Here is a 22,149-nt window from a genome sequence, read left to right as displayed (position 1 = left end):
ACATTCATTCATTTGTGTGTGAATATACATATTCAGGAGTTGTCAAAGTAGGTTTATGTTATAATAACTAAAACAATAGTTAATATATAAATAATACAAGAATAAACTCTTGTATTTCATGTACTCACAATTGTAAGCCTACTTTTGCCAACCCACATTATGTGTGTGTGTGTGTGTGTGTGTGTGTGTATTCATTATTCTTGTATTGAACTCATGACCAACAGCACTATAACTCACTGAACAAAGCTTACCTAACACATTTGTCTTTTCTGTAAGGCACATAACAGTCTATACTCGAGAATACCAGATGCACTTCAGTGCTAGGCTTGGTGGCTGTGTTAAAAAGTAAAATTACCAACAAAAATGTGAAAACTGTGACACCAAACAGACGACCAAAAGGACACTTTCACAATATGAGTGGTCAATCTGTATTGTAATGTATATGTTGGCAACTCAAATTTTTTGTTCATTCTATGTATGCTTACAAATAACCATATAAGTGACATGAGTATTTATTTTAGGATTACAAAAAATTTTAGTGAGTATGTGAATTTGAAAATATGAAATTTGTGAATGAGGATTGACTGTATATACAGAAGATGGACACACACATACACATAAACACACACACAGCCAAATTAACTATTTCAATTAATAAGTAAAATTAGAAAAGTTGGTGGATACATCATTGATTTACAAAAATATCACTTGTTTTCTAAATAACACCAAATAGCAATTAGAAAATATTTTTAAACATGTTATTTTCAATAGCTTCAATGAAACATAAAATTCCTGAAAAAACATAATAAAAGATGTGCAAGACCTTCTCAGAGATAATATAAAATATTATTACATTAATGAATTGGGAGAGTTTGTGTTTTTAAGTTAAATCTTCATAAATCATATATGGATGTACAGATTCAATGCAATTACACTCTCACAATACAAAATTTTAGTACTTTATTTTTGTAGAAAATGATAAACTGTTTTTAAAACATATATGGAAATGTAAATGGCCAAGAAGAGTCAAGATTAATTTAAAATATAGAACTAAGATGAAGATTCTATACTACAAAGTAATCAAGCATTCCTAAAAGACTGCAATAATTATTTAGAATATACTGTGATATTAGCATAAAATCTGAAAAGTAAATCATTGGAATGGGTTAAAATTTAGATTCATATTTATACCTGATACATGAGACAGTAATCACACAGAACAGACAGGGAAAGACAATTTTTTTTTCAATAAGTAAATAAAATGATTGAGTACAATAAAGTTTAAAACTTCTCTTTATTAAATGACTCTATTAATAAGGTGAAAAATGGAAGATACTAAGTGGGAAAAATACCTATGATATACATGGTGGGTGGTTAGCTTAAATTATATTTGCCTCTTGAACAATGTAGGCCACCCACTTGCATAGTTGAAAATCTGCACATATTTTGGACTCCCCAAGAACTCAACTTCTAATGGCTTATTGTTGACTGGAAGCCTTACTGATAATGTAAACAGTTGACTAACACATATTTTCTATATTATATGTATTATATACTACACTCTTAAAACAAAGTCTGCTCTGGAAAAGGAAATGTTATCAAGCAAATCATAAGGAAGAGAAAATACACTTACAATGCTGCATGTATTTATTGAAAAAGATCCGTGTATAAGTGAACCTGCGTTGTTCAAAGGTCAACTGTACTTCTAAGGCCTTTCAGTCCTGTATTTGTAGGAATTCAGTAGACATGAGCAATGACAGTTTTTTATTCTTCAGAAAAAACAATACCAAAGGTCGGCATCCAAGCATACATTTAAGCTTGATCTATTAAATTCCAAGTGTTTCCTTAGCAGTAGGTAGCAATCCAAAGGTGACTGAGTAAAAGTCCTCTTCTCGGGCTTGCAATAAAGTCACCGACGCAGCTCTTTGCAGGCACACTAACGTCTGCCATATTCTGAGTTGCTAAGCTCTCTTCTTCTAACTCCTTCTCTTTACCTTCAACCCTTCATCCTTTTTAATTGTGATTATTTTTCTCTCCAATTACAGTGCAATCTAAAGTCCTCAAAGCTTGCTTTCTCCTGTTTAGAATGAAAAAGCCAGAGTCTGCTTCCTTTACATGATTGGCTGCTAAGCTAATAAAACAGAATGAATATCCAAGGGAATTGCACATTTGGTTGTACATACAGAATAATTCTCTCAGACATTTTCAAAAGGAAAGCACTTAAAATGCACTATTTAAAAATCATCCTCTAATTCTTTCTTGTCTTTTAAATTTTCCCCGAGTTTTTCCCCAGATACTTAAAAGCTTCTCATTGTCTCCTCTTAGAAGATCTAGAGAAATAAAAGTATTTTAAATGGGCAGTTTATGTTTCTACCCTAAACTTTTTTATTTTATTTTTTGCATTGATTTATATCTGCATTTCCCTTACCCAACCTCTGAGCTGCTGGAGTGAAAGTATCTTGAAAGCAGGGGCAAGCACAGAATGAATGAAAATCTATGCTAGTTGTAAAGAACAATGTTGAGTTGCTATTTTCCCTCTGGCCACATGGGCCTAAGTAGGTTAAGGAGAGTGATGAGGAGGATCACAGAAATAAAGCCAGGCTTGTGTGATCACTTTGTCTTCTTGTTTCGAGGCGTCCAGCATTCTCCTCCACACACCCACAAGAAAGTGTGCCCTGTGATTCGGAGTGCCTGGGTGTGACCTAAAGCAGAAAGTGTCTCTGAAGGAGAAACTGGAATCTGTTACTTGCTAGATTTTACTCCAGGCTCTCCTGGCAATAACCTGTGGTTGAAAATCCACATAACTGCTTTGATTTGCAGAATTCTCATCTGTTGAATGAGATGAGTATCACTATCTCCTTTGCTTATAGACTTGTCAGGAGGATTTGTATGAAATAGAATGAAAACGTTTTGAAGTGCATAAAGAATAGGCAAGTTTAAAATGTTATCATTATCAGGGTAATTATTAACATTGTCATTCATGTATGTACAAGCGTTGGTAGTAGCAGCGACTGATACTCAATTACAGAACAGTAGGATTGAGCATAAGCAAAATCAGGCATGGCAACAAATGCTTCTTCAGTATCAGTGAGTGCAACCCTCAGGGCAGGAACGAGCGGAGGTCCCAGATTTTCAGTTAAACACCTTCAGGTGCTCTGGTGATCACATTGGCAAGAGAAATGCACTTCTCACTCTCCCAGGCAGGGGAAAGGGAAGTCTTCATCCCTGTGTTCTAGGCCAACTCTAAGTCTGCCTTTTAGTTTTGTTTCAATGACTATTATTTTTTACTAGGCTGTAAACTATAATCAAATAGTTTTATTTTTATATTTTCTTGGTCCTTATATGTTGATAATGGCTCCATGAACATAGCAAGTCTCCTAAATAATGTATCATTCTTGGCACTCTGTTTACCTTTCTTGCATTAGAAATACGGATTATCAGGGGCAGGCCTTAGAGTTTTCCATTTTGACCCAGATTCAGGCAATTTAGAAACTTTCATCTGAGTTTCAGAAGCAATAATTAGGTAGCCAACAATGAGGTTTTCTTCCTGAGACATTTTATTTGCATGATAGCTCTGGTATATGTCTCGGAAGGAAGAGAACATAAATAAGAACAAGGTGCTGTACCCAAGAGCTCTTGGACTGATGATTGACCTAATCCCAGACCCAAGTGCCATAGCTATAATCTCTCTGGTAAAATCAGCCACCAGGAAACCATTCTGTTCCATAACTTTGTATCATTTAACCACAATACCTTGCCAACTTATTTTGGAATCTAATTTGGTAACAAAAATGTTGCTTGATTGGCAAAAAATTAGAACTGAGTGAATTGCATACATGATTTTCTTTCTTGAGTAGTGTTAAATAAGTTCTTATTGTCAAATTTACTGTATTTTCAGTCATGAAAAGTTGTTTTCTCTTTTAAGGCCAGTTAAGACACAAAAACAGAAATTACAGTTTTTATCAGTCTGACCCCAGTTAGCTTGATGGGACTGGAGAGACAGCTTATTCTCATATCCTCAAACAAATTTATTTAAAATACTGTTTATTAGGGTAGAGAATAGGTTGTTTCTGGATATGACTGCATTCACTCATTTTATAGTATATTATGACTCATTTAGATAAGTATTAACTCACTTAAATTTCTGAAGGTCCCCCTTTTCTCTGATTTTGTATTTACTTTCTCATGCTTGATGGCACATCTAACATCTCTGATTCCCTGTGTACCTAATAAACTTGCGTGTAAAAAACAAAAAGAAAAAAAGTTTGTTCTCTTTTACTACTACAGAATTCATAGGTGTTCATTTTCCTCCTAGTAAATTAGCTACTATTGGATGGACTTGCTTCCTCCAAGATTGGTCTAGTCTCTCATCATTTTCTATAGTGAGAACTACCAAGGTGAGTTCTTCTATGAAAAGGACAGAGTGTGAGGAACCTAAAAGACCCAGAATAAACACACATGACATTCCATGTAAAAATTTTATCCTTCTATTGAAAAAAAAATGGTTTTATTCAACAAAGTACACTTCCAACATACCTTGGCTCAGAATTCACTTTTGGTTCAAAGTCCTGCCTTGTGTATGAAGAAATTAGTCCTTTGTCTCTAACATCTGAAGCAGTAAAACAGTGATGTCAAAAGGCAAGAAGAAATATTGGAGAATGGAGGGGGGGGGGTGTCTCAAGGAGATCATTTAATTTTTAACTGTAACAATCATTCTTTTCTAAATTAGTTAGCTACATGCCTTATTAAAATAAAATTTATTTCTTGAAAAAATCTTTAGATTCTAAAGGATGCACTGTATATAACATCCTTGGTAGGAAAATATACTCATTTGGAGGGAACTGAAATTAAAAAACAAACCACCAAACCTATGTTTTGAGGTATTGAATAAAGCACCCTAATAGTTCAAAAATGATATAATTTACTACTGTGATATATTCCTGAATCCCACATCTCAAATCTGTAATAACTTGTTCTCCGTATGCCCATCAAAGAACGTGGCCACCACTCACAAGTTTTAAGTGTACATGTTCCACTAAAATTTTCAACCCATGATAACAGCAATCATCTGTCTCTTCAAGTGCCTCTCATAGTACCTGGCACATAGTAGGCATTTATGGTGGATTGGGCGAATGTAATTGAAAAGTTTTCTAATTCCAAAGATATCTCAATATAGAGTCGATGACTCACTGTGACAGAAAAACTGCAATCACTTTCCAGATATGACACAGTTATTTTCGGGTCACATTTGTATACGTTTGAATACACTTTTGATTCCCAATGGAGGATTATTATTATTTTCTAGGCAAACCAAAATCCAAAATATCCAAACCAGTCATTTAGGTATGTGAATCAATTTTCCCTGTGTGGAGAGGTTTCATAGTTTTTTGCTTGTTTTTGGTTTGTTTCTAACCATATTGTCTGAAGCATCCCTTGCACTTCAAAAAAAGCAACCATCATTAATCAGTATGAGAACTCTGTCTTCCTCTTGAAATCTTCTCTAATATTCAACTTACATTTTTTGTGCATACATTGTGTTGAATGATGATCAAGATTATAAATTGAAAATGAGCTCTTAGAAGAAAATATTTTATCTTTGAGATTCCCTTGGTACCTGAATTCTGTGATCTCTTTTTGGCCAAACATAAACAAATAAACCTATTCTACTGTTAGGCGGGCTGCCTCCAAGAGGTGACATAATAAATAACCTTGTGATAAATGTATTATTACTGTGTGACCTAATTGGCTGTGAATTCAGTTCTAGGTCATCTACATATGTATTAGATGAGTGTAAAATGAAACAATTACCCTTCCAATTTTGCTTGTAGTATTAAAAGCTGAAAATATCTTTCCTAACAATATTTTAATTTTATGTTTTGTTAGGAATTTTCATCCAATATTGACTGAAAAGATCAATAGACTATCTCAGCATGTTATGCTGTGCATTTATTTACTGTTGCCACTGATGCAATAAAATTAAATTACAGTACTTCATCAGCCCATACTACCCTGTACTTAAATTACTTAGAGTGTCATTTCCAACAATATCAGGTTGGTCCCATGAAAATTGTGAAGACAATGTCCTAACAAGTGAGAGAAATGAGCATCAGCAGGAAAGAAGGAGAAATAAGAGCTTATGCAATATGTAGCAGAAACATGAGGCCTCAATTCAGTTTGCCTGTTCCAACCACCTGCTTAATCCTGATTTATTTCTTGTAATTGACACTGTCATTGGTGTCAAGGTTTCTGACATTATCAATAAAAGTACTACCATTGTCACCACCAATATCAGATTACACTGCAAATACCACAGAATGTCTTTGGAAGGGCTTCGTAAAATGCAAAGGATATTACCTTTTTGGAAATTACGACTGGAGCCCAAAGTTTTCCTCCTTGTGTGTAGCAATTTATTGGTACAGAAAAGTTTAGCAGATATTGGTGTAGATTTATTCATTAATTGATTTATGCATCAGGCCACTAATTCAACAAATATTCATTTAATATCATCATTCGCCTTACAGTGTGTTTGATCTTGGGGACAAACACACTCTTGTGGCTAGAAAAATGTCATCAACAGTTACAATACAATGAACTTAAGAGAGGGACATGCATCTTCCTCTGATTAAGAGGGTCAACATAAAATAAGTGATGCTTTGTTAAGTTTTGCAGAAAGGGTAGGAATGTCTCAGGAGAAAAAGGGCAGAAGTATATTCTAGAGAGAAAAACTGCATGTACAAAGATCACATCGCTGTGTTTGTGTGTATGAGAGAGGGAGAGAAGAAGAATGAAGAGGAGGAGGGGGAAGAGGAGGAGGAGGAGGAATGCTATGGGATCTCCAAGTAGTTAGATATAGTTGGAGCCTGGCTCATAGTAAATGTTCAATAAAGTAGCATGCTCTGGGCTCTAGCCGGGTAGCTCAGTGGCTTAGACTGTCATCCCCACATGCCAGTCAGGGCACATACAAGAATCAACCAATAAATGCATGAACAAGTAGAACAACAAATTGATGCTTCTCTCTATATCTCTCTCTCTCCCTCTTCCTCTCTCCATCTAAAAGCAAGCAATCAATCAATCAATCAATCAATCAATATATTGCATTGTTGTTGTTTATGAGTGTGATGTAGGGGATGGAAAATAAGAGAATGCCCTGGGCAGGCTCAGTGATAGCACTTTTGTCAATGTGATTGCCTCCAGTCTTAAAAGTGGGACTAAATAATTTCCTTTTCATTTTTTATTAAGACCATAATGTCAAGGTAATGTAAAAAATAATAAGTTTAATTTCTACAAAGGAAGACACAGAATTAGATGTATATTCATTCTAGGTCTCTTCCCTCTTCTCTCCCCTCACTTTTTCCTACCTCCCCTCTATCTCTATTCCTCCCTCTCTCCCTTTCCCCCCTCACATTTTACCCTCTCTCTCTCTTCATTTGTGTGTGTTTTTATTGTTATTATTGTTATTTAAATGTTTTTATTGATTTTTTTTTTAGAGAGAAGAAGGTAGAGAGAGATAGAAACATCAATGTGAGAGAGAGACATCAATCAACTGCCTTCTGCATGCCCCCTACTGGGGATCAAGCCTGCAATGGACATGTGTCCTGACCTGGAATAGAACTGGGACCTCTCAGTCCATGGGACAATGTTCAATCCACTGAGCCACATTGGCCTGGCTGTGTGTGTGTATGTGTGTGTGTGTGCGCACGTGTGTGTTTAAATTGTGTAGATACCACCCAAGTCTGGGAGTCTTGCCTTTTACTTTACATATGTAAAACAAAATGAAATGTATTTATAAAATCCTAAGGCCACAACAAACTAGCTTCCTATGGGGAGCTGCCATCCAGGATCAGGTAAATTCTCTTACCTACAATTTAACTTGGGAAGACCCAGCTCTTGGAGGATTGCATCATGCATCATGGAACACCTTTCCTTCCTTCTTCTTCCTTCCTTCCTTCCTTCCTTCCTCCCACCCTTCCTTCCTCCCTCCCTCCCTCCCTTCCTTCCTTCCTTCCTCCCACCCTTCCTTCCTTCTTCCTTCCCTTCCTTCCTTCCTTCCTTCCTTCCTTCCTTCCTTCCTTCCTTCCTTCCTTCCTTCCTTCCTCCCTCCCTTCCTTCCTCTCTCCCACCCTTCCTTCCTTCTTCCTTTCCTTCCTTTCCTTCCTTCCTTCCTTCCTTCCCTCCTTCCTTCCCTCCTTCCTTCCTTCCTTCCTTCCTTCCTTCCTTCCTTCCTTCCTTCCTTCCTTCCTTCCTTCCTTCCTTCCTGTCTTTTAATAATTCTTACATAGTAGAATTCTTCATTGAGCAAAAAATAATGACAGGCTACTTGCTACTTAACTCTTCTCCAGTACATGAACTAGCTGAAATTGGATCTTTCGAAGGGTTTCAAGTAAGGAATGGAAACATGGATTATAACATCTAATTAACCACTACCAACTTTAATATTTTTGGCTGCTGAGACATTTAGCTTTCTTAGCCGGACCTTCCAAATCCAGGAGAATCTGAGAGATTTCTGACTCAACTCATCTGGCTTTTTGAAAGGCTTCAAAATTATTGGACCTGAGTTGAACAGAAACTCTTCTGTCTGAACAGTCTAGGAAAAGGCTAAGTTTTATGAGAACTCGGTGTGTCTCATTGATAGAGAAAGGGAAGAGTCACTCCAGAAATGTTAATGAGTTGTACTCTTCAAACAATGCTGCTCTGGTAAGTTGATTTCCCCACTCCTTTTCCCACAATTCCTTGCTGATATTCACTAACAGTCCTCTCAACTTGCAAAGCTTTTTCTGGAACACAAACTTTGGTACTTGCTATGTTTTTCTCCTGAAGTGCTCTTCTACATTTATTTCTTTTCCTCTGGGCCTTTCATCTTGAATTCATCATACTTAACAAGTTCTTCTTTCCTCGAACTTATATACCCACCAGGTAACATCACAATTTAACATTTTTATGTTTGAAAATCTTTTATTGATCACTCTCTCATAATTCTCTGCAATCAAAGCATAAATGGCCAGGCTGGTGTGGCTCAGTTGGTTGAGCATTGTTCCATGCACCAGGAAATCACTGGTTCTATTCCTAGTCAGGGCACATGCCAGAGGTGTGGACTCGATCCTCAGTATGGGGTGTGCAGGAGGCAGTGAATGGATGTTTCTTTCTCATTGATGTTTCTATATCTCTTTCCCTCTCCCTTCCTCTCTCTGAAATCAATAAAAACATAAGAGATGAATCAAAGAACTTATATGCATAACCAATGGACACAGACAACAATACTGTGGGGGATGGGGGGAGGGTGTGATTGAGAAGAGGTTGTCAACGGGGGAAAAAGAAGAAACATCTGTAACAAACATAAATTAATTGATTAAAAAAACACCAAAAAATATAAATAAATAAATAGTACTTTACTATTCCTTTAAAAATAAGTTCATGTGACCATTGGTTCTAAGTGTTAAAAAGTTTTTTTGGATTGACTTATTACAATTATCCATAGTATACAATTGGTCACATTGATATAAATGTAGTGTTAAATTTTGATAATTATTTTACATCAAAAAAGTAAAATTTATTGGAACTAATCTCTTCATGACATAAAAGGACTCTTATTTATAACTTTTAAATTCATGCATCTAGTTATAAGTATCAATTATTTCTAGAATGAGCCAAAATTCCCCAACAATTTTCTTTCTCATTTTAATTTTTAAAGACTAAGCATGATAAACTTTGTTCATATAAATATGTAGATGGAAATGAAAACAGTTTTGCTATTTGTATTTTAATTATTTGACTTCCCTCTGATTTAAAAATAAGAAAAAAGTGGGAAAAAAAAGAAAAGCACACAGTAATCTGACATTAACATTTATTTTGTAATAATATATATGTCAACAATGTAATTAGTCCTCTTTAAATTTTGCTGAAGAGCAAAGCATTGGAAACACCTGATTTGTAAAAAGATTTCTTAACCATCAGAATTATTCACTTTCTCAGCCCGGAAACCAACACTTTGAATTCTTCCTTTGTTTCGTGTCCTGGGTGTCGGTTCTACCTGACGGTGATATGCCTTAGTAACTTTTTCTTTTCTAAAGTTAGAGAATGACCATTGTGGGAAGGTAGACAGGAATGAAAAATACAGGAGAAAGATCAGTGTTAGGACAGACAACACATGAACAGCTGAAGATATGGATAGTGATATCTCAAATAATCCTCAAGCCTTCATACTCTTAGGAAAAACATCATTCCTGAGAAGTGGAAGAATTCTAGTAGAAAGACTGATGCTCACATACTCTACTCTGCCTCAGTGATTCCCTTTATCACCCTACATCATAACTATCTCATGCCTGTGTCTTCACGAGAAGATGCTTTCCTTAAGGACAGTGCCTGTGTTTTTCGACTTTCACCAGTTTGCAGAGTGTGGCACAGGAAGTGTTGAATTAATGGTCCTAGAATGAAAGTAATCAAAAAGAGAATTAAAAAAAATTAACTTATGTGGTTAAAAAAATAACAAGAAATTAACCTGTTTTGTGCTTTCCTTAAACAAAAATTCCTCTGGATAAAAGAATATGTAAATTATCTAACTTCATTATAAATTAGTTATTACTTCACTTGCTAAGAGTGGTAAGTGAAATTAAAACAAAGAGGAGGAGGAGGACAAAGCATCCAGTAGGGGGAAAGAGTGCAAAGAGGAAGATGAAGGACAATTATGGCCAATTTTATCACTGGGCCTTAAATTCTGTAGTTGCAGGGAAGTTAAATGGCTGAGGGGTTCCTAGAATCCTAGGGTAACAAAGTCAGAAAAACAGGAAACCTTGAATTTGGTATTTTCTGAGGTGCTACAGAAAGATAGGAAATCCTAATTAGAAGGTAAAAATGATACTTTTGCACAAATTTAAGTCAGCTTCACATCTGAAACTATGAATTTACAGCAGTAAAATTCATCCTTTTCCCTCCCTGAGTTGATTCTGTTCAAGGTGAGTTTTTTCTCATATAGCTCCAAGGCTGATCTCTTGGACTGATAAGGTCTAGGTTGGATTCCCGTTGCAGGAGAATGAAGTAGAGGGCCTTGCAAAATTAACGTTCCTCTGTCACTCTGAAGATAAGTGCTTGGCTGACCCCAGAAGTGCAAAGCTGACTGTAAAGTTCACCTTCTTTCCATATCCCACTGTTGAAAGAAAGCTGAAATTGTGAATAATTCATCTGGCAGTGATAAGCAATGTGGCCTTATTGGTGAGGGCTTTGTGATGCTATCACCATCCATTCTCTGCAAGGAAACCTATCTAGGGTTTAACTTTATGTCTATTCCACTTAGGAAGCAAACAAAAGAAACTAATAGAGCTTAAAGTGCAAAGGTTCAATTGGAGAACTTGGCTCATTTTTTAAAGTCTAGTATTATTTCATTTTGGATCTTGATTATATTTCAAATCCCAGTACATCTGCATGGAATTTTTTTATTTCTATAATTTAATGAGTCAGTTAAAATACTGCAGTTTATTGGGGACCAGGGAAACCCACCGTCAATGTCTTTCCATGGAGGCACAATGACCTTCAGGGCACCGCAGTTGAAATTTCAAAATTTTAGTTCTCTAAATTTCTTCAATCTCCCTTCAGAGGAGTTTCTCCTTTCTCTGTCAGGACTGTATGTGCTCTTGGGCCCATCACTAAGAAACCTTCGGTAATTTATCAGAAACTTGAAAACCATAACTGATCCAAAACACTGACCCTGAGCACACAGCTTGATCAACTTCCCCAGGTGGCATATTTAGACCAAAGAGAGTCAGGGAAGAGTAGGTAAACCCAGGGGAGTGAATTCAGTTGTCTACATACTAAAACTAGGACAGCTTAGAAATAAGTAATAGTTATCTTTCCAAAGAACATTTACATTTAACAGGAATCAAAGTCATAAGTTAAAATAAACGGAATTATGATATTTAAATGTCTGTGTCTACATAGGAATTATTTTGTGTGTGTTTCAGAAGCATTTTCTAGTGCATATTAAAATAACTGGTATGCTTTACTATCAGTTTATAAAGCTGAAGGTTAAAGTTGAATATCCTGGCCTCATTCATTCATTCATACAACAGATATTTCTTTTGTGAGCCCTGTATGTGCAAAGCACTAAGTAGATACAAGAATAGATATAAATAATAATACAGGTACCCTTCCACTGGCCAGAGATTTAAGCAGATGATTGAAACTAAAAAATGATGTGCTATTATACAAGATTACTGAGGAATATTGGGACATTTAGACCAGTTTGAATATGCAACAAAAAGTTTTACTAAAGATGTTACATACACTTGTGTGTTGGTAAAAAGGTAGGTGAAAATACATTCCAAACAAAAATAACATTATGTTTTAAGGAGAAGGAGGAATATATTATAGGAAGTACACGTGTCTCATCTTTGTTGAAGTGTCAAGTATAAAGATGGCCATAGACTGGGCTAGTCAGGTAGGTGGAATATTTATAATGATTGTATGCTGTGCGCAGAATTAAATTTTATTCTGTGGGTGACGGGAAGCCATGAGAACAATGAGCGGAAATGTGGTCGATTCACTCACCCCATTCCTTTCAGGCAAACCTTGTTCTATTCACAGGTACTTCCATATCTCAGATTGTATCAAGCAAGCCATAAGTATGACATGTATACAAATTCATTCATTTTTTTTTTGTATTTGGATAAACCCACCTGGAGATGGGATGGAATACATGTTGTGATTCTGAGTCCATGAAATAATCTTATGGAAATCTTTTGGAAATAAAAATAGTGTTTATGCATACATAAAAGACAAATAATACATAATCTCACTTATTTGTGGAACATAATGAACAAAATAAGCTGGTGAACAAAATTGATCCAGAGACATAGAAAGGAGTACAGTTCAGAGGAGGGGGGTGAGGGGAAAGGGATGAAATAAACCAAAGAACTTATATGCATGTGTGCACAACCAATGGACACAAACAGCAATCCTGTGGGGAGTGGGTGGGATCGGGAAAAGGGTGTCAATGGGGGAAAAAGGAGAAACATCTGTAACAAAAATAAATCAATTAATTTTTTTTAAATGGAGGGGGAAAAAAAGAGGAAAAAGTCACAAAGAGAACTGAAATGCACTGAAATTTAAGCCTGGATATTTCACAATTTTGAAGAACATAATTATAGCTAAAACTCTGCCTTTCTTTGCGTTCCTCCTGAATGAGAATCCCTGTCCCACTTAACAGTTTTTAATCAAATTTTAGAAATACTTAGAAACATTGGCCAAGATCTTTAAAGGATTACTTACAGCTATGTCATTAAGAATCCACAGGGAAGGGCTCAACAAACCTCTGCCTGCTTCCAGATGTGTACCCGAGAGCCTTTCCTGTGCACATGGGTCCATCTTTGGAAATTTTTATTGTATTTTTGTCACTCATGAGTATCACTCATCTGAACTTCTCTGCCATTCCACTATTATGGCTTTCATCTGCCTGAGTTTCTTTAGTTTTTATCTTCTCCAGAGCTGTGAATCCTTATTTCCATAAAAATCATCAAGAATTGGCCTTGTCCAGTTTGGCTCAGTGATTAGGTTGTCCACCCAAGAGACACAGTTTTGATTTCAGTCAAGGGTACGTATTTTGGTTGCAGTTTGGTCCCCATCCCTGGATGGGGTGGTGGCAGGAGACAACCAATTAATGTGTCTCTGTCATAGCAATGTCTCTCTTTCTCTCGCTCTCCCTCTCTCTCCCCCTCCCATTCTATCTGAAGATAAAGTAAAAACTAGCCTCAGGTGAGGATTAAAAAAAGAAAATCAAGAGTTGATCATTTCAGAGGTATAGGATTCTAGTTTAAACATTAAGGTATCTAGAAATATCTCATTCATTACAATCTCCTCTTTTTTTTTAGTAGTAGTAGTATTTAAGAAAACTATTGGTTTATGGCTCCTGAATAGAATGCTTATATCAACAAGAACGAGTTACAGGGAGAACAATTCAAGTTTACCTAAACAATAAAGAGTATTTATGGTCCCATACACCTGGGAAGGCCAAGGGGACGGCTGATTTTAGAGTTTGTTTGATTTAATAGCTTCAAGGTGCCAAGAAGACAGTGTCTTCTGGTCTTTTTGCTCTGCTTCCTATAAGGTTAGATTTATTTTTATAATGGCAAAATCAGTGTAGGAATTTCACATTTCATATCTTCAAAGCAAACATTCTATCGGAAGGACTGATTGACTTGGAAACACAATTAGGCTTTAGATTAGTCATAGGTCTTGTCTCATCGGGGTATTTGAATGCAGGGATCTTTGTGTCCTGAGCAAATATTTCAAGCATGGCCATCTCTAAGGCCATTACTTTATTTTTATTTTTTAAAATATTTTTATTTATTTATTTATTTTATTAATTTATTTTTGTTACAAATGTTTCTTCTTTTCCCCTCATTGACCTCCTCCTCTAGATCCCATCCTCACACCCCATCCCCAGCATTGTTGTTCATGTTGATGGTTATGCATACCTGCATGTAAGTTCTATGGTTTATCTGTTTCCTCCCCTCCCCCTAATCCCCCCTCTGTGGTTTGTCAGTCTGCACCATACTACTAGGTCTCTGAGTCTATTTTGTTCATTAGTTTGTTTTGTTCATTATATACCACAAATAAGTGAGATCATGTGATATTTGTCTTTCTCTGATTGATTTGTTTCACTTAGGATAATACTCTCCAGGTCCCTCCATGTTATTTCAAAGGATAAGAGATATTTCTTTCTCACAGCTGCATAGTATTCCATTGTGTATATGTACCAGAGCTTTTTTATCCACTCATCTATTGATGGACACTTGGGCTGTTTCCAGATCTTTGCAATTGTAAATTGTACTGCTACGAACATAGGGGTACATGTATTCTATCTGATTGGTGTTTCAGGCTTCTTAGGATATGTTCCTAGAAGTGGGATCACTGGGTCAAATGGAAGTTCAATTTTTAACTCTTTGAAGTAACACTATATTGTTTTCCATAGTGGCTGCATCAGCCTGAATTCCCACCAGCAGTGTACTATAATCCCCTTTTCTCCACACCCTCGCCAACACTTGTTTGATGATTTGTTGATGGCAGCCATTCTCATAGTTGTTTTAATTTGCATCTCTCTGATGATTAGTGACATTGAGCATTTTTTCATAGGTCTCTTGGCATGTGTATGTCCTGGTTGGAGAGGGTATCTTTAGGTCCTGTGCCTATTTTTTAATTGGGTTCTTTATCTTCCTTTGGTTGAGTTGTATGAGTATTCTATATATTTTGAAATTAAACCCTTATCTGATATATTATTGGCAATTATGCTCTCCCATATAGTGGGTTCCCTTTCCATTTTGATCATTGTTTCTTTTGCTGTGCAGATGCTTTTTAGTTTGATGTAGTCCAATAGTTCATTTTTTCCTTTGTTTTTCTCTTGTCTTAGGCATTGTACCAGTGAAAATTCTGCTGCGTATGATGTCTGAAATTTTGTTGCTTACATTTTTTTAAAGATTTTTATGAATTCATGAGTCACATTTAAGTCTTTTATCCATTTTGAATTTATTATTGTGTATGGTGTAAGTTGGCAGAGAGAGAGGAAGAGAGATGAAGAGATAGAAATATAAATGAGAGAGAACATCAACTGGCTGCCTCCTGCATGCCCTCCACTGGAGATTGGGCCCACAACATGGGCATGTGCCCTGACTGGGAATCGAATCGGCGACCGCTTGGTGCATGGGTCAGTGCTCAACCATGCAGCCACCCCAGCTGGGCTGAGGCCATTATTTTAAAGTGTATATACCGAACATGGCCTCTGCCTTTCAGTGATTGGGCAGATTCTGGTGGACTGATGCCAATAATGTGCTCTTGGCTTCAGGCTGCATCTTCATAAGTGGTTTGGCTGTCCTTTTTGTAGTCACAGAATACTCAAAGGAGATCCCTGAAAAGGGCTCTGAGTTAAGTTTGCATTGAGTCATATTATGTTTTTTACTGCCTAACTTTTGTTATGCAGATTCTAGCTGGAAAAAGAATTTGGCTCCTCTTGTCCTCCTGGACTCCATCTGGTTAGACCTTCGGCCACTTGGTTCAGTCTGTGAACAGAGAAGTTGGCTGATTGCCTCCTATTCACCAAATTGTTAATGGAGGTATCTCCTACCCTAAGCAGTGCAAGATGACAGAACCCATGACATTTGATGCTGGACAGGTGAGAGTGATAGCAGTTTATTAGTCATCTGTACTTTCCACCTGGGAAAGGAGGACACACATGCCATGCAGGGCCATAAGGGTTGCAGATGGGAGCAGAGTGATTCAGAGGGATTGTCTGAGGTAAGCTTTGTAATTCCAAGAGGGTGAGGTGGTTCCCATGGGAGGATGTAACTGGCTTCATGGAATGATTTTGAGGGCTGGCAAGGAGGTGATGCCCATTTGGTTGAGAACTGGGTGCAGAGCAGCTGGCTGACTAATAGATGAATTAGCTTAGTGGGAGCCTTTCCCACTGGATGGGGACATAGCTGACTAGAACAGGGGAACTCCCATTGACGCCTTTGGGACAAGGTAAGGATCAAAGATGTCAAGGAAGCATTTGAAATATCAGGTCTTACAACACAAGAAGTTCTCTGTTAATAAAAATATATTTTAATTTTAACTGCTTCTGAAATAGCCATTATCAGGCTAAGCTTGCATATTTGTTTCTTTCTAATCCTGGCAAGTATTCTGAAATACTGCTTCTTTTTCTAGGCTATTGTTATGCTTGGTATATACATGATCTGATTTCCAAAACATAAAAGCTGTGGTTCAAATATTGTTTTTATGATCAAATAATAAATATTTCAAATATGGCAGCCTTTTCTTTCCTACATTGTATATTCTCTGGTTAGCCTGTTCTATATTTTTGGGCTAGTAATTTGCAATGCTTTATTTCTGATACTTTTTTAAAAATAACTGACATTCTTGGTTGTAAGAAAGAGGAATCAACTCTAGCAAATTTATGTGGAATAAATATTACGAGTTATTGACTAGCTTACAGAATCAAAGAGAATGCTGGAGAACCATGGTCACAAAAATGAGCAAGAACTAAAGAAATCTAGACAGTAAAAACTGCAGGCACCTAGTGGCACAGGATGAGTCTTGCTCTGGACATCCCCATGCTACCCTTATGTTAACAGGCCCATGGATCTTGGGACTTCTGCTAAATTCTCAACTCTGCTGTTGTCTCCAAACCCCTGACTCTCTTAAGGATTTCTTGAATTACTAGAAGTTTTAAAATTTAGTGAGGTTAGCTCGGCCAGTGTGGCCCAGTTGTTGAGCGCTGACCTATGCACTAAGAAGTCACTGGTTCGATTCCCGGTCAGGGCACATGCCCATGTTGTGGGCCAAATCCCCAGTGGGGGACATGCAGGAGGCAGCCAGTCAATATTCCCTCACATTGATGTTTCTATCTCTCTCTCCCTTTCTCTTTCTCTCTCTCTCTCAAACCAATAAGGAAAAAAAATTAAAAATAAAATTAAATTTAGTGAAGTTAAATTCATCAGTTTTACTTTTGTATTAAGTTTTTTTGCTATAAAGTTTAAAATAATATTTATGCTCACTACAAGGTCTTAAAGATATCTAATATTACTGCATAATTCTTATTGTCTTTTTTATTAATATCCATGATCCACCTTAAACTTATTTTTGTATATGTTGTGAGGAAGGGGGGTCAGGGTCTATGTTCACTGTGTTCATATGTAGATAGCCAGTTGATATTGTGATATCTGTGGAAATAAACAAGCAAAACCTGTTCAGAAATTGCTATAACAAGGCACAGGCTCTTCATTTGTATCTGAGATGCAAAGGCAGGCAGGTGACTGGGAAGGCCTTGTAGTAGAAAGGGGGGAAGAACTGAGGCTGACCCCAACTAGAGGCTGTTGGTATGAGAAAGCTGGAGACAAGCAAACTAGAAGGGGGGCACCCTGTAAAATTGGTTAGAGGAGCATATTTGGTTTTCTCCAGTTGCTCACACATTGGTAGCAGAGACCAAATTTAGGAAATCTGTCAGTTATTAATGAAGTGCTGGCCACGTCGGATCCATTGCTATAGAGATTGTGGTTTGACTTCCTGGACATTTTGCTGCACAGATTGTGGTTTGGCTTCCAGGCTAGTCACTGTGGGTTGTGGTCAGAATTCTATTTTTATATATAGTTTGGTTATTGTTCATACTCTTCTGTTTGCAAATATCATCCATTTCTCTGTATTCCAATAGCACCTAAAAAATAAATGGACTGTATACATGTGCTCTGAAATCTGTATCATGTTCCATTAATCTGTTAGAATTATAAATACTGTGGCTTTGATCATAGCTTAAATGTGAAACTTGATATTTTTTGCAATACTTAGTCTTCCAACTTAGTAACATGGTCTATACTTCTTTATATTCAGGTTTTGTTCATTTTCTTAGTAATAATTTTTTCTTCCCAGGTATTTAATTAATTTGGTCTTCTTTTTTTTTTTTATCCTCACCCGAGGATATTTTTCCATTTTTTGTTCAGGTAGAGTGGGAGGGAGAGAGAGGAACAGAGAGAGAGAGAGAAACATCGATGTGAAAGGAACACATCGAGTGGCTGCCACCCGCACAACCGACCAGGGCCGGGGACAAACTGCAACCGAGGTACGCGCCCTTAGCGGGAACCGAACCCGGGTCTCTCAGGACCGCAGGCCGACGCTCTAACCGCTGAGCCAAACTGGCCAGGGCAATTTGGTCTTCTTTAAATGCTATTTTAAAAATTTCTCCTTTCCTAATTATTTTTCTAATTTACTTATCAAGTCTAAAAGTTTATCTGTAGAATATATAAATATAGATATTTGCTTGTTTTCTGTTACTGAGAAAGGTTTGGTAAGAATCTCTAACTATATTTGTGTAGTATTTGTCTATTTCTCCTTTTAGTACTATACATTTTCTGATTTTAATATTTTGAAGTGGGCTTCTATTTCTGCTTAGGGTATAGAAAGTGTCAAAAAAATGTCAAAAAAATCATTCCCATTCAAGTAATAGATAAAATCCAGATAAACTACAAAATTATAACTTTTAAGCCCCTTAGAGTACTGAGGTGTCAAGGCAACCCAATAACATATAATATTAAGAGAAAAACGCCTCTCCAATGAGAGCTGGGACAGGTGATCTATCTTACCTATAGCAGAGCACAGAAGGATGGACTCCTTGCAGGCTTCAAAAGAAACAGATATCAGTCCGGCTGGTGTGGCTCAGTGGTTGAGCATCAACCCATGCACCCCATGCACCAAGAGGTCACCAGTTCAATTCCGAGTCATGGCATATGCCTAGCTTGTAGACCTGATCCCCAGTGGGGGGCATGCAAGAGACAGTCAATCGATGTTCTCTCTCATTGATGTTTCTCTCTCTCTCCCCCTCTCCCTCTAAAAATCAATAATGAAAAAAAAAAGGCCCTGACTGATTTGGCTCAGTGGTTAGAGCATCAGCCTGCGGACCAGAGAGTCCCAGGTTCAGTTTCCACTAAGGGCACATACCTCGGTTGCAGTTTGTCCCCAGCCCCAGTTGGGGTCGTGTGGGTGGCAACCACTCCATGTGTCTCTCTCACATCAATGTTTCTCTCTCTCTCTTCCTCCCTCTCTCCCTCCCCTTCTATCTGAAGATAAGTGCAAAAATGTTCTCGGGTGAGGATAAAATAAAGAAGCAAACAACAACTTTCACAGTGGAGGCACTTGGGGGCTGGGTGAGAAGGGGGAAAGGATAAAGCAAAGCAAAGAAAAAGAAAGACTCATGAACACAGACAACAGTACAGTGATTGCCAGAGGGAAGGGGGGTGGGTAGGTAGAAGAAGGTAAAGGGGGGGGGTGGATAAATGGTGATGGAATGCGACTTGACTTGATGCATTACAATATACAGATGATATGGAATTGTATACCTGAAACCTGTATAATGTTATTAACCAATGTCATGCCAATAAATTCAATTAAAAAAATTAATGAAAGTGCCATTGGTAGATGGGTAATAGAAAACTCTCTGTCCCAATGTCAGGGGCAAGCAGCTTTCTCGGACCCCAATCTGCTACTGCAGAGAGGTGTGCTAGTGCTGGGGACAGGGTGGGGAGAAGAGGAGCAGCAGCAGTAAGACTCAACAAGTTCAAAGCCGTTTGGCTTTCAGAGAGGTGGAGGAGGCAGGCTGAAAGAGTCTCATCCAAAAGCTGGTGCACAGGGCCCTCCTAAAACTGAGGTGGGACCCAAATGACTGAGAGATCCGGTGCCGGATCTGCAACCAGCCAGCACCTAAGGGTCCGATGATGTTCGCAGGTCTGTGGTTAGAGTTGCATGGTGGGAGGCATTTCCCCCGAGATTCCTTTGGGAATATTTGGAGACTGAGCATCCAAAGAGAGATAGTCATTCACTCTAACCCTGTTTTCACCTTTTAAAAAAAATTTTAATGTGGAAATTTCCAGCTCTAGTGTGCTTTCCATCCAAAGTCCTCTGCTTCATCGACAGGAAGAAAACTGTCATTCTTCTGCACTAAGAGTTCTGCTCTCTTCTAGCTCTGAGATCCTTTAGCTGTGACTGATATTTGCATCTCAAAGGCAAGAGGTGAACATCTTTCATCTTTGAAGAACTTTCTATACTCACTGGCACACTTCCGTGTTATCTGTCATCTATTTATTAATGAGCAAATCCATGGTTATGGAACTCCTGGCAATTTTCTAGATGTTTCTGAGTTTCAGTTTTACAAATCAGTAATACTTATCGCACTATTTTTAATATGCCAGGTAATAATAGTTCTCATTTTTAATCTCTTTTTTATTTTCAAAGTGTCTCCAGTTGACCACTGTGAATTTGCAGTGGTCCTGAGGTGGCTAGTGTGTTAATTCAGATTCCCTAAGTCCTTGGTAACTCACCCACATAAACAAGTTTTTCATGATTCTGTCTAATTGTAAATTATTTTAATGCACCCAACAAAAGGCTTAGAGGGAATGTAAGAGAGACAGAGCTCAAGTTATCTGTTAAGGTTTGTGCTTTGGGATAACAAAGTGAAATAAAAAAAAAATGGGTACTGATCTTTTTTGGTTTCTGAAGTAAACATAGACCAGTTCTTATACCTTCATAATAAGGGGACATTTAGACAGAGGCATATACTCAAGTAAGCTCTCTCAAAGAGGTAGTTAGGATTACAAAGTATATACACCAGGCTAGAAAAGGGAGAGGCTTAGAGGCAAAGTGGGGTAAGGGATATGAGAACCCTGGTCCAGGGAGAGCTGTGTCCTTTCCACCAGGCCAAGGGAGAGACCATTGCCATTAGTGTAATCTAGCTGGTGCCACCAAGTGCCAGTTTTGAGAAGGGTCCTTAGCCCCCCCCCCCCCTTCTTGTGGAGCCAGCTAGACATAATCTGACTTACTCAGGTGCTTCCAAGAAAGTAAACATTTGACTCCTTGTTTTTATCAGGGGTGAGTAGGCATTTATTACTGAACTGCCCAGGCACATTAGACGTGGTCAATACTACCCTGGATGAAAAATAAAAATAAAACTCATCAATTCTTTAAAAACACATAATACTCATTTTTCTATAGAGCACTGATAACTGAGTTCAAATTTTATATTATGTGGAACTGTTAAACAAATTCAATATCTAAACTTCATAGACTTCAATGTAGGAGAGAGTGTGATTACCAAAAAATGTCGCATCACAAAACAATACTTCCCCAGAAGGGTGTACATTCTAGGAAATATTGTCCCAGGGATTCCTTGTCAACAGAATAGAGTTTTCCCTGGGCATGGAAGGTAGGGATGAGTTTGAGAATGGTGCACATGTAACTGTGAACATGTGTGTTTAAGTGTATATGTTTCTCTTCGTTCTTGGTTAAAACAGAAATTCTCTCAGGGTTCACCTGAAACCAATTCTAACTTCATTCACAGGGAAAAGTACAGGACACATTACTTAAAAAAACATATCCTAGTAAAAAATTATATTTATCAGAAAGTATTTATGAATCCTATTCTATTCCCACAGGCCTATTAGTCTCCTGGGTAGTTGAGACGAATATGACAAAAAAATTGCATTGGTTTTGGATTAATGTCCTGACATTGCTTCCAGTGCTGAGGTTGATTAAATGCGGGAGTCCCTCCATCCTTTTAAAGGCAAACAAAACACTAAAGAAGAGACTTGAAATGCCATAGGCACATGTACTATGGTTTGTATCACT

The sequence above is a fragment of the Molossus molossus genome, unplaced genomic scaffold (assembly GCF_014108415.1).
Source record: "Molossus molossus isolate mMolMol1 unplaced genomic scaffold, mMolMol1.p scaffold_m16_p_6, whole genome shotgun sequence".
Classification (NCBI taxonomy): domain Eukaryota; kingdom Metazoa; phylum Chordata; class Mammalia; order Chiroptera; family Molossidae; genus Molossus; species Molossus molossus.
The sequence above is the reverse complement of the archived record's forward strand: the minus strand, read 5'-3'. Positions refer to the sequence as shown.